Genomic DNA, 10,785 nt, shown 5'->3' on the forward strand with positions numbered 1-10,785 from the left:
CCTCAGGGTGGTGTCCTTTCCCCGCTACTGTTTAACTTTTACATTTCAAAGCTCCCTCAACCACCAGAGGGAGTCTCGATTGTCTCTTATGCCGACGATTGCTCGATCATGGCGACTGGGAATGGAATTGATGATCTGTGTTCGAAAGTAAACGGGTATCTCTCCGAACTTTCTCGCTTCTTCACTGCAACGTGTCTAGCCCTCTCCCCTACGAAATCCTCCGCGACCCTGTTCACAACCTGGACGAAGGAGGTCAGGCTACCGCTGGGGATTCACGTCGATGACACACCAATTCCGACGGTGAATAACCCCAAAATACTCGGAGTAACATTCGACAGCCTGCTCCTCTTCTCTGCGCACTCAACCGCTATTGTCAATAAAGTACAGAGCCGCAACAAGGTCCTCAAGTCGCTAGCCGGCAGTACTTGGGGCAAAGACAAAGAAACGTTGCTGGCAACATACAAGGCAATAGGCCGGCCGGTTCTGAACTACGCAGCGCCAGTGTGGTCGCCAGGGACTAGTAGGACGCAGTGGACGAAGCTACAGACTGTACAGAACACCGCACTCAGGAAAGCGACAGGATGCCTCCTGATGTCGCCTGAACACCATCTACACGGCGAGGCGCAAATGCTCCCCGTAAAGGAGCACAATATAATGCTCTGCAAGCAGTTCCTGATCGGGAGCCACAGAAGTGGCCACCCAAGCAGACAGCTGCTTGCAGAAGAGCCCTCGCCTAGGCACGTCAGGAGGCATCTATATGAACTGAGAGACGAAGTCCAGAGGTTCATCAAGCAATCTCTGGACCCGACAGCTTACCGACTGGCCCTGAACGGCATTCACAGGGACTCAGTCTCGAGTTATGTAGACTCTAGACCTGTGAATGCCGTTCTCGGCATACCACCCCCGGACATAGACGAGACGGAGCTTCATCTGCCTCGGGAGACTCGCACAACACTTGCACAACTTCGCTCCGGCTACTGTAGCAGGTTGAACTCCTACCTGAGTAGGTTGAATGAGGATGTGCCGAATAAGTGTCCGGCATGCGAAGATACCCCACATGACTCGAAACATCTCTTCGTATGCCCGGAAAACCCGATAACCCTAACGGCCTTGTCCCTGTGGACAAACCCCACAGTAGCTGCACGCTTCCTAGGGTTGCCGTTAGTGGAACTTGACGACAACGACTGAGATACCAACCGTCCTGGGCGGGGTTGTTGTAGCCGCTACAACAACAACAACAATCGAAGATTTCCAACCAAATCCATCAACTTCAGGAGCCAGAAAAAAAATTATTAAAAATCAACACGATTCTTTAGCTACTTAAGACTTGCACATTATTATCTAGAATTTAGTGGGCTATTAAACTGCATACTCAAAAAAATTCTAAAAAATCTGAATAAAAAGTTGAAAATTTAACTGAAACTTTGCAGATTTTTCATAATTTTTGCACAAAGTTTGAAATGTGGATTTATATGGTGTTTGTTATATAATGAGCTAGATTTTATGGAAAAATAATAAACATGAAATAAACAAAAGTAAAATAGCCAAAATTGACCAAAATGTTGCTGGCTTAATTAGCTGATCACAAGTGTAAGTGAAATGAATTTACTTGCAAGTTTTAAATTCTTGCTTAATATATTGACTGATTAATGTTAACGATATATGTACGTTAATGTGCAACGATATGATTCTCCTATTTTGACAACATTATATATGCATATTAATGATTACTCACAAAGGGGTTTTATTGAAATATTCCCAATTTTTTCATATTAAATATATTTCGTTAATTTTTTATAAAATTGTAGTTCATACTTCAACTAGAAGCGTATTACTCAAAACATCACACCAAACAATTTAGAAAAATTCACGAAATTTTCACAAAAATTCCTGGTACGCAGTTTTATAGGCCATTCAGTTTTAGTAAAATAAAATGTTTATTTTCTGGTACGCAGTTTTATAGGCCATTCAGTTTTAGTAAAATAAAATGTGTTTTTTCCGGGGCTGAAAATTTTAATTGTTTTATATGTACATACATAAATATGTACACTTAACAACAAAAGTCTGCACAAAACGTTTATTTTTTAAATATTCACAACATTTTGCAAGCTAAATTTGTTTGTTATTATTTTTATAAAAATATGAAAAACTACATTTTATTTTACTAAAACTGAATGGTCTATAAAACTGCGTACCAGGAATTTTTGTGAAAATTTCGTGAATTTTCTAAATTGTTTGGTTTGATGTTTTGAGTTGTTGTTGTTGTAACAGCATACAAATTGCCCAAAGATATTTTGAGGATTTTGCTGGAGTGACAGTCCCCGACTGTCGTGGGTTATACGCTTCAAGTTGAAGTATGAACTACATTTTTATAAATATAATTTCCGTGGTTATTTATATGCATTTATATGGTTGCATGTTTACGTAAGTGCCTTCATGTACCTTTTTTTGTTATTAATTAGTGAATTGAAAATAAGTTTTGTTTCTTTTCTATACATGTACGCATGTATTTATTTTGCAATAAAATATATTGTTCCATACAAAGCGGAAATTATTTTTATTACAAAAATATATAAATAGATATGGTTACCTGAATATAGAAATGCCCTATCTAACATTTGTTCGCATAGTCATTTTTAAATTTAATAGAAAGTAAAGTTCTTTAGTTTTGAATTCATTTGCAGGTACAGTTACGGTAAAAATAATAGAAACACAATTAAAAATAATATATTTTGCAACTTTTATATATGTCGTTTCTTTAATAGATGGAATTATATTTTAAAAACATTATTAAAAATAAGGAAATAAATATAAGTTGCAAAAAATATTATTTTTAATTGTAGTGCTTTTATTTTTACCGCAGCATAAATAAATACGCTCGCTCCACTATACCTTTTTTTAAATATTCACAATGTTTTGAAAGCTATAATTTTTTTGTTTTTTGTTGTTTTTGTTTTGCTATTAAAAATGGATACTACAGGTATGTACGTATTAATCCCTCACCATTTTGGCCAGTTTCGGCTATTTTTGTTTTAATTTTTCATTATTTCTTTATAAAAGTATAGCTCAATATCTAACAAAAACCATATCAATCCAAATTTAGTGGTAAGAAAAATTGAAGTTGTAGAAGGTATTAAAGAAAAAAGATAAAAAATAGTAGTAGTAGTAGTAGTAGGGATTAATTGAAAGAATGAGAAATTATTTTAGACATTAAGCAATATTCGGCAAAGTAACCCAGTAACTGTTTTTGTTGAATTATGGATTATAGCGGTTTTCTACCGAAACTGTGCATATATGCATTATTTGGGTTTTTCGTTTGCATTATTTCGGTTTTTTTTCATATGCATTATTTCTTATGCACAGTTTCCATATGGTCAAAATTTTGGGAACGAGTGAAAAAAAATATTTCTTTGACTCACCCTTCAACTCTTGATACATTTTTTTGATATACGTCTTAAGGCATCCTGAAACAAGTGCCGATTGATATACAAAGTATGCGGTGCGCGTTCTCTTCTCTTGTGCCTCGCATGCGATCAAATTGAAAATTATACCCCCTTATTCTTAGTGATGGCAAAAAAAATTTAATAATCGATTAATCGGTTAATTGATTAATCGAAAGCATTCGATTAATAATTGCAATTAATCGTAAGAAATTAACCGATTAATCGGTCATTTCGATTAAAATCGAAAATTGATAAAAACCATTTATCAGTTATAGAAACTAGCTTACACCCCGTGTCAAAATTATAGTGCACGACAAGATTTTTTTTGGGTTATTTTATTTTAGTTATTTTTTAAATATAGCTTATTCTTTAGCAAAAAAAAACTTATAAATATAAATATATCAAACTTTGTGCAATATTAAAGAAAAAAAAAAAAAAATTCCACCTTTTAAATTAGATTTCTTAAAAAGATTTTCAGTGATCAGTTTTGTATCCCATAAAATTTTTGTATGAAAAATTCCAAGACTTAAGTATCTGGCACTTACCGCTGATTTTTGGTATTTTTCTGTTCGGTTATTTTCTTCCATATAAAAAAAAGGAAAATGCGCAACACCGAACNTACCTGGGTTGTGATTTTTTAGTAGCTACTTAGGTTAAGCTTGTGTTGCGGCTTTTGGCAATAATATTGTTTAAAAAATTTGCAGAATACGAGAGTGTAAAAAACATGTCAACTTATTTTGATTCATACATTATTGTGTGCGTAAATTAGTAAATTTTTGATGGTTTCTTTTCGATTATTTTGAAAAATTAATCGGTTAATCGCCCGATTAATCGAAAGAAAAATTTCGATAGAATTAAATCGTTAACCGAATGAAAATAACTGATTATAATCGGTTATTCGATTAATCGTGCCATCACTACTTATTCTAGAACACGAATTTTCGTAATTCGCAATTCGTAGCTACGCTACGAAAACAAAAATCCACATACTGCAGCCCTTGCGGAAACATGTGCAGCATTGCCAGCTATCAGTTGCTTTTCGAAGATAGCTGAATGAAGTAAAACAAAGTTGAAAGGAATTAAAAAAACACTTATCATGCGCTTATTTATTGTAAAATTGGTTAATTTTACATATTTTGAGAAAAATTATGGATTCTGATGTATTTGCAATTATAGCAGCAGAGTAAGCGGGCGCTATGGTAATGGATTCACAAAGGTATGCGGAGCTGTCGGGCATAGTAACCATGGGCGAATCTATGTCAGCTTCTGGTTGAATTGTTGAACCACAAGCCAGAACTACTCCTATGCCTAAAGAAATAGTTCTCAATCCAGATGCAATAACATCTTCTTCCAAGCCATTGAAAACATGCACTTTGTTAGGTCCACCACCTTTTGCATTTGCTTCTGCTTTCGGCCGCGCTTAGGGATTATAACCGTTACTAAGTAGAATTCTCCTTTCTGTGTTGCCGGAGAAGAGGGGCTTCCGCATGTCAAAGGTATACAACATTTCTTGTGCATATCACTCCGGCTACGCCGTCCACAGTATTTTTGCGCAGAACCCACGTCGAAATTTGCAAAAAAAGTGCATAGTGCAAACCGAATTTATTAATAAGCTCGGTACTCGGAAATCGGAAACATTTATTTTAAATAAAATTTTAATCCTTTGATTACACGATTTCGCCTCCGACACAGAATTGTTTTCGTACAAAATTACGCAAAAAAGCTTACTCGTTCGTTTTTAGGCATGCCATTGTTACGAATTTCGAAAGTTCGAAAATACGATTCGGATTGCAGCATACTATTTCTACGATTCGTAGCGAAACTCGAAACGAAAGAGTTGCAGAATAGGAGTGATAGTCAAGAATGGTAAGTAATGTTAAATACTGCATATTTTGGTTTATAGATTTCTCATATTCCTTGTTTATACCTACGCAAGAACCGCATTAACAAAAAGCTGATTTGATTCAACACATATTTCTGTCAAGTATTTATACCTCGGTCTTTATGTCGCACTCGATGAAGCCGTATTCAAAAGCAAACCAAAAATTTTCTTTTTTTGTACGACATTTCGTGACCTTATGTATAACTGTCTTCCAAAAAATATAACGTTAAATACCACTTAAAACCACTATTATCTATAAAACAACAAAAGATAGGAAACAAGTGTTTGTATATAAAATGTAGCTTTTGGGGTTTATTATTGGGATAAATGAAGAACTTTCGGTTTTTGCACTACGTTTGAGATATATAAACAGAAATATACGTGCGACTGTAATGTTAAAGAGAAAAATTTTACCATATGCACATTTTCAAATAAAAATTATACTTTTCATTAAACTTTGATTCAACTAATCGCCGGTGAAAGTGGAAGAATACGAACATACATATTTAGCCTTAAATATGGCATAAGAATATTTTCAAAACAAAATGGTACTTTTCGTTCAGCTTTGATTCAACTAATCGCCTTTTGAAGTCGAACAATACAAACACGCGGAAACAAGCGAAAAGTGAACGATTTCGGGCAAAAATGGGGAACCTACGCAACAAGGGGGGACAAAAAGTCAAAATAGGGCATGTCCCCCCCAATGGGGTACGTCTGGCAACCCTATCTAAAACTAACATTTAGAAAGAAACTGAAGTCTTATTATTTGAATTACTCAGGACAGGGACAACATGACGGAAAATCGGTGGAAGCCATTCGCCAGTCTTCTAACTAAGTACTTCCAAACTGAGCAATGTAAGTCGCAGAAAAATTTAGTTGGTCAATACCAAAGCTGTGTAATGATTGAATCAATTGAGTGTGTATTCTAATTTTTTTCGTTTCAAAAATGTGATTGTTTGATTTCAAATATTTAACAACCACTCTTGAGATTGGTTACAAATTGTAAACACAAAATATGTAGTGTCTTATGGAATGGTTGACACCCATTCACATAGAGAATGTGAATGCAAAAGAAAACCTCAATCATGTATGATCGTACGTTTATGTGATTGCAATCTGTCATTATCATTCAGTATTTGTTGTATCAGGGTTGAGTTTTTTGTACTCAAAATGTGAAACCAGAAGATTTCCATCTACCTTAAAATAAGTAAACAAATAAATATGGCCGAGCTTCTCCTCAAACTTGAGGCATGAGTTCTGTTGTTGTGACACAAATGCAGACAGCTACATATTTAAGGCTGACTCCGAACGCCAAATGATTTTATAAGAAGAGTTTTCAAGGCAGAAGTATACTTGAGGGTTTGCCATTGCGTGCCGAAGGACGACTGCTATTTTGGGTTATGATTTGACCAGGGATCTAACAATGGGCCTATGAAGTGGAAGTACGGACATATAATCACTGCTAAGGCTGCCGCCGTAAGTACATGCTATACATTTGTATGTATACATCCTCGATTATTTGTTCTCAAAATGCATGAAAACTATAGTGCGAACAATTAATAACATTTTCTGATAAATAGTTTTACAAATGTATTTGCACTTAAAATTTGTGTTTTAATAAAGTATTAATTAAATAAATTATTATTGGAAATTATTACTTTAATAAATAGATATAAAAATGTTTATATTTGGTAAAAAAATAATTGTAATTTTACAAATTTAAAGCAAACGGGCGTTCTTTACTAAAAACTATAGTTGGGGATCAAATTGCGCATAGTTTTTTTACAATACCAAGCGCCTCCAAGAAGTGTTAAATCACTAAATAGCTTAAAAAACGCTTTCAAAAATTCGAAACGAGGGTGAAGTGCAGTATTCAATTGTGATCGAAATTGCAGGCAAAATTTGTGCGTGTGTGGTTAATGGTTTACTTATTTGAAGAAATGTTGCCCCTCGCCATTAAAAATAAGCAAACCAAGACCCCCGCGTGGTGGTTACATAATACTTGAATAGGCCCTAATTTTACATGTGCTTGTTTTGTGCACGCACGGCCAGTTAAACAGGCATGTCTGAATCGATCTCCTTCATCATTCTTAGCTATTTGATGTGCATCTTTATTGCTATGTGTTGCAAACAAACATTTTAGGAACTAAATGGGTTCTAAATCTCTGTACTCCAGCGCACTTATTTTTAACAGTTTCCTTTTTATGTAATATTATTCAAAACAGCTTTTTATTTATTTTATGTATTATGTGATTTCTGGAAGCGTCGGATACAAAAAAGGGCTGTGACTAGGTTTATGTAATTTGTAATTGTATTGATGATTACTAATAATAATAGAAAGGCGTTTACATATCGATGGTCCTCTGCAATAACGACACAACTCAAAATTTCAAATATTTCAGTAGAGCCAATTAAAGATTTTTTGTTTCGTAATTTAGCAATAATTTGTCTTGGGACGTAATTATTCCGGATTATTTGCAGTCATACTGTAAGCTTTCAAATTATGTCTTTTTCTAAACCTGAAATTTTGAATCGTGCCGTTATTGCAGAGGACATATGTTAGTGTTTGGCGGAGCTACTCCTCCGATTGTGACATGCGCCTTGATGTTGTCGCAAAAAGGGGAGGGACCTACAGTTTTACGCCGACTGCTGCAGGGAGCCGACTTCTATTACAAAAAACATTTTCTTTTTTTATGTTGGCCGGAACTGGGCTCGAACCCTCACCCTACGGAATGGTAGTGCGCACTTCTAACCACTACCCTACAGCGATCGCTTAATTAATTTTAATCATTAATCGCGATTAACCATTTATTCGTTAATTTTTAATCATTCACAGACTAACATTTTGTCGACAATACTCCCATAAGATAGTCCCAAATTTTCACAAAAGAGAAAAGTGATTTTCCTCAAAACTTTTGAATGACGTCTTGACTGAACTTACTAATTCCGAATTTCTAGTATTACTTATAGAGTAGGCTATTCATAAAGTCTGGGTAATGAAATTAAAATTTTTCTATTATATGTTCCATATATATTAGGAGACTTTTATTGTTTAATTTATTTTTTGCACATAAACTTGTATCTTGAACTTCTTTTTCCAAAAAATGAGGATGTTAAAATTTTAATAGATATCGGATGTACGGAAATTTTCTAAAAAGATCTCTAAATAGATTAGTTCATTAAAATTATTCCAAACGAAAACTTAAAATTGATAAAAAAACTTAACTAAATTTAACTAATTTATATTAGAAGTTTTAAGTTTATCCCATTGTAAGTGTGAAATCAGTTGCTATGTGTTTTCATGATACAAAAAACCACCTGACAATTAAGCATATTGTAAAATTTCATGCTACCCTACACAGTATCTAAAATCCTTCATTTTATTATTAATTTTTCGTTTGTTTAAAAACATTTTATTCTTGGAATCGAAATTTTACCAAGCAAAATGTCTTGTTTTTTAAATAAATGAGGCTAATGCTCAATAAGTTGATAATTGTTGTTCTCATTTGCATACTTCACACCAACTCCAATATTGAACAGTGAAATATATTTTAATTTTACCCAAATAAACAACGATATAGTTTATGGTCAAACACATATGGAGGATTCCCAAGAGGTGTTAAGTGTCGTAATGTGTTAAAGTCTTAAAATTTTTAAACGAAAAATAACACCTAATACTTCTTTAGGCGTCTTTTAACATAACCAAAATGTTTTAAACTAGTAGGAAATATATTATTAGCTCTTATTATACCCAACGAATCTTTCAAATCGCTTTTAACCGTTACTTTATATTGAACAAATGTAAGCCTTTAAGACATTACGACGTCTAACACGAATTGTGTATCCACTAAATATGCATTAAATTACACATAAAAATGTTTGATTTCCGTGTTCGAATTAAATCAGAAAAAATCGCACCCGATATTGAAAACTGTAATAGTGCTGGCTAGTTACATTGTGAAGTAATCAGATGCATAAAGACACTAAATATTTTTAAAATATGTTCACTAAATGTAAAGTTTTTGCGAAGTGTTTATCGAATTTAATTTAAAATTTAAACATTTTTAATATGAGATATTAACTATTTTTAAAAGGTAAATGTTAATACAACAGTTTTTTATATAATCCCAAATTTATGATATAAAATCCCCTCTGCCAAACAACTTAAATTGGGTAACTCCGCTTCGAATTTTTACAATTGAGCAATTGTCAAAATTCTGCCTTTTTATCAAAAAGTTGTTTACCAGGGAGTCTTTGAACTAATGATTGGTACTGATTTAAAGAATGCACGCACATAAAAGATTGCAGCCTTTTCAATACTCATTCAGTGTTGAACCTTTTTTTGATTTGGCATTGGTGTTTTCAATCTTGCTATGAATATGTTGATGTGTGAATTCATAACTGCTTTGAGTGAATGGAAAATTTAAAAATTATAAACCTCAATCTTGAGCGAGGAATAGGCAATGAAAACTGAATTGGAAAACAATTGTTTATTTAAAATTCAAAATGATTTCACACTTACACAGCTCTGGTCAGTACTAAGGAACTTGTTTTACTCTAAATACTCATACGTGGCTGGTCACACGGTATATATAGCAATATAGAGCTGGGATACTATCGATAGTAGTATCGAGGATTTACTCGAAATAATCGATTTTAGAGAGTCGAATCCGACGAGAAACGATTCTGCGAACTCGATTCTCTAATTTTTCATACTAAGGGTGGGTAACTCTGCAAATTTATAGGAATTGACTCAATGACTCCAACTCACCTTAAGGAGTCAGCTCATTCAACTAACTCATTTGACTCTTTGTATGTTACACTCATTCGTATCGTAGACACGTTTTGATAAATAAATACGGTATAGCGGCCGTTGAGATAAAACACAACTTTAAAGTGGGTGTGGTCAACTCCTTTCTACTGATTTTAAAGGTGTAATTTTTTTTTGTGCAAATTAATAGGGGCGGTGCTAGGGGGAGGGTAAAGGTGGAATTTTCAATATTTTCAAAAGCTTATATTTCGAAAATTATTGTACCGAATTTCAAAATATGGATATGGTTGGAAAGGCAATTGATTTCATATGCACATCTTTATATATCTTACATACATAATTCGAGAAAAACTAAAAAAAAACGAAATTGTACAAATTTTTGAGATTTGACATAACACCCGCAATACAAAATACATGTGGTTGTTGTTGTTGTATTCTTGCCACCACCTTGTATAAATTCGCCTCGTGCAAAAACAAAATGCAAGACTTTGCCATGCTAAACACTGTGGCGAAGCGAGAGAGTTATATGGACAAATATGAGCCACTATGATTCAATTGATTCATGTGAGCCCTACGGCATCAACTGAGTTACTGAGTTACATTTTTTTTGGACAGGGAGTCTGAGTTACCGATTCACTTATAGGAATCAACTCAATAACTCAACTCTGAGTTGAGTTACCCACCTCTAG

General features: G+C 34.0%; 1 long non-coding RNA gene across 1 annotated transcript; it reads right to left on the reverse strand.

Annotated features, from left to right (window-relative positions):
* Nucleotides 1-786: 786 nt before the first annotated feature.
* LOC108369529 (uncharacterized) lies at nucleotides 787-10,117 on the reverse strand. Its single transcript, XR_001848529.1, has 4 exons — nucleotides 10,042-10,117; nucleotides 8,402-8,407; nucleotides 4,741-4,742; nucleotides 787-798 (listed from the first exon to the last, which is right to left on the reverse strand). It is a non-coding gene; the product is annotated as an uncharacterized LOC108369529 (long non-coding RNA).
* Nucleotides 10,118-10,785: the final 668 nt, after the last annotated feature.

Source organism: Rhagoletis zephyria, unplaced genomic scaffold (assembly GCF_001687245.7).
Source record: "Rhagoletis zephyria isolate East Lansing unplaced genomic scaffold, Rhagoletis_zephyria_1.1 Rzeph_scaffold_03725, whole genome shotgun sequence".
Taxonomy (NCBI): domain Eukaryota; kingdom Metazoa; phylum Arthropoda; class Insecta; order Diptera; family Tephritidae; genus Rhagoletis; species Rhagoletis zephyria.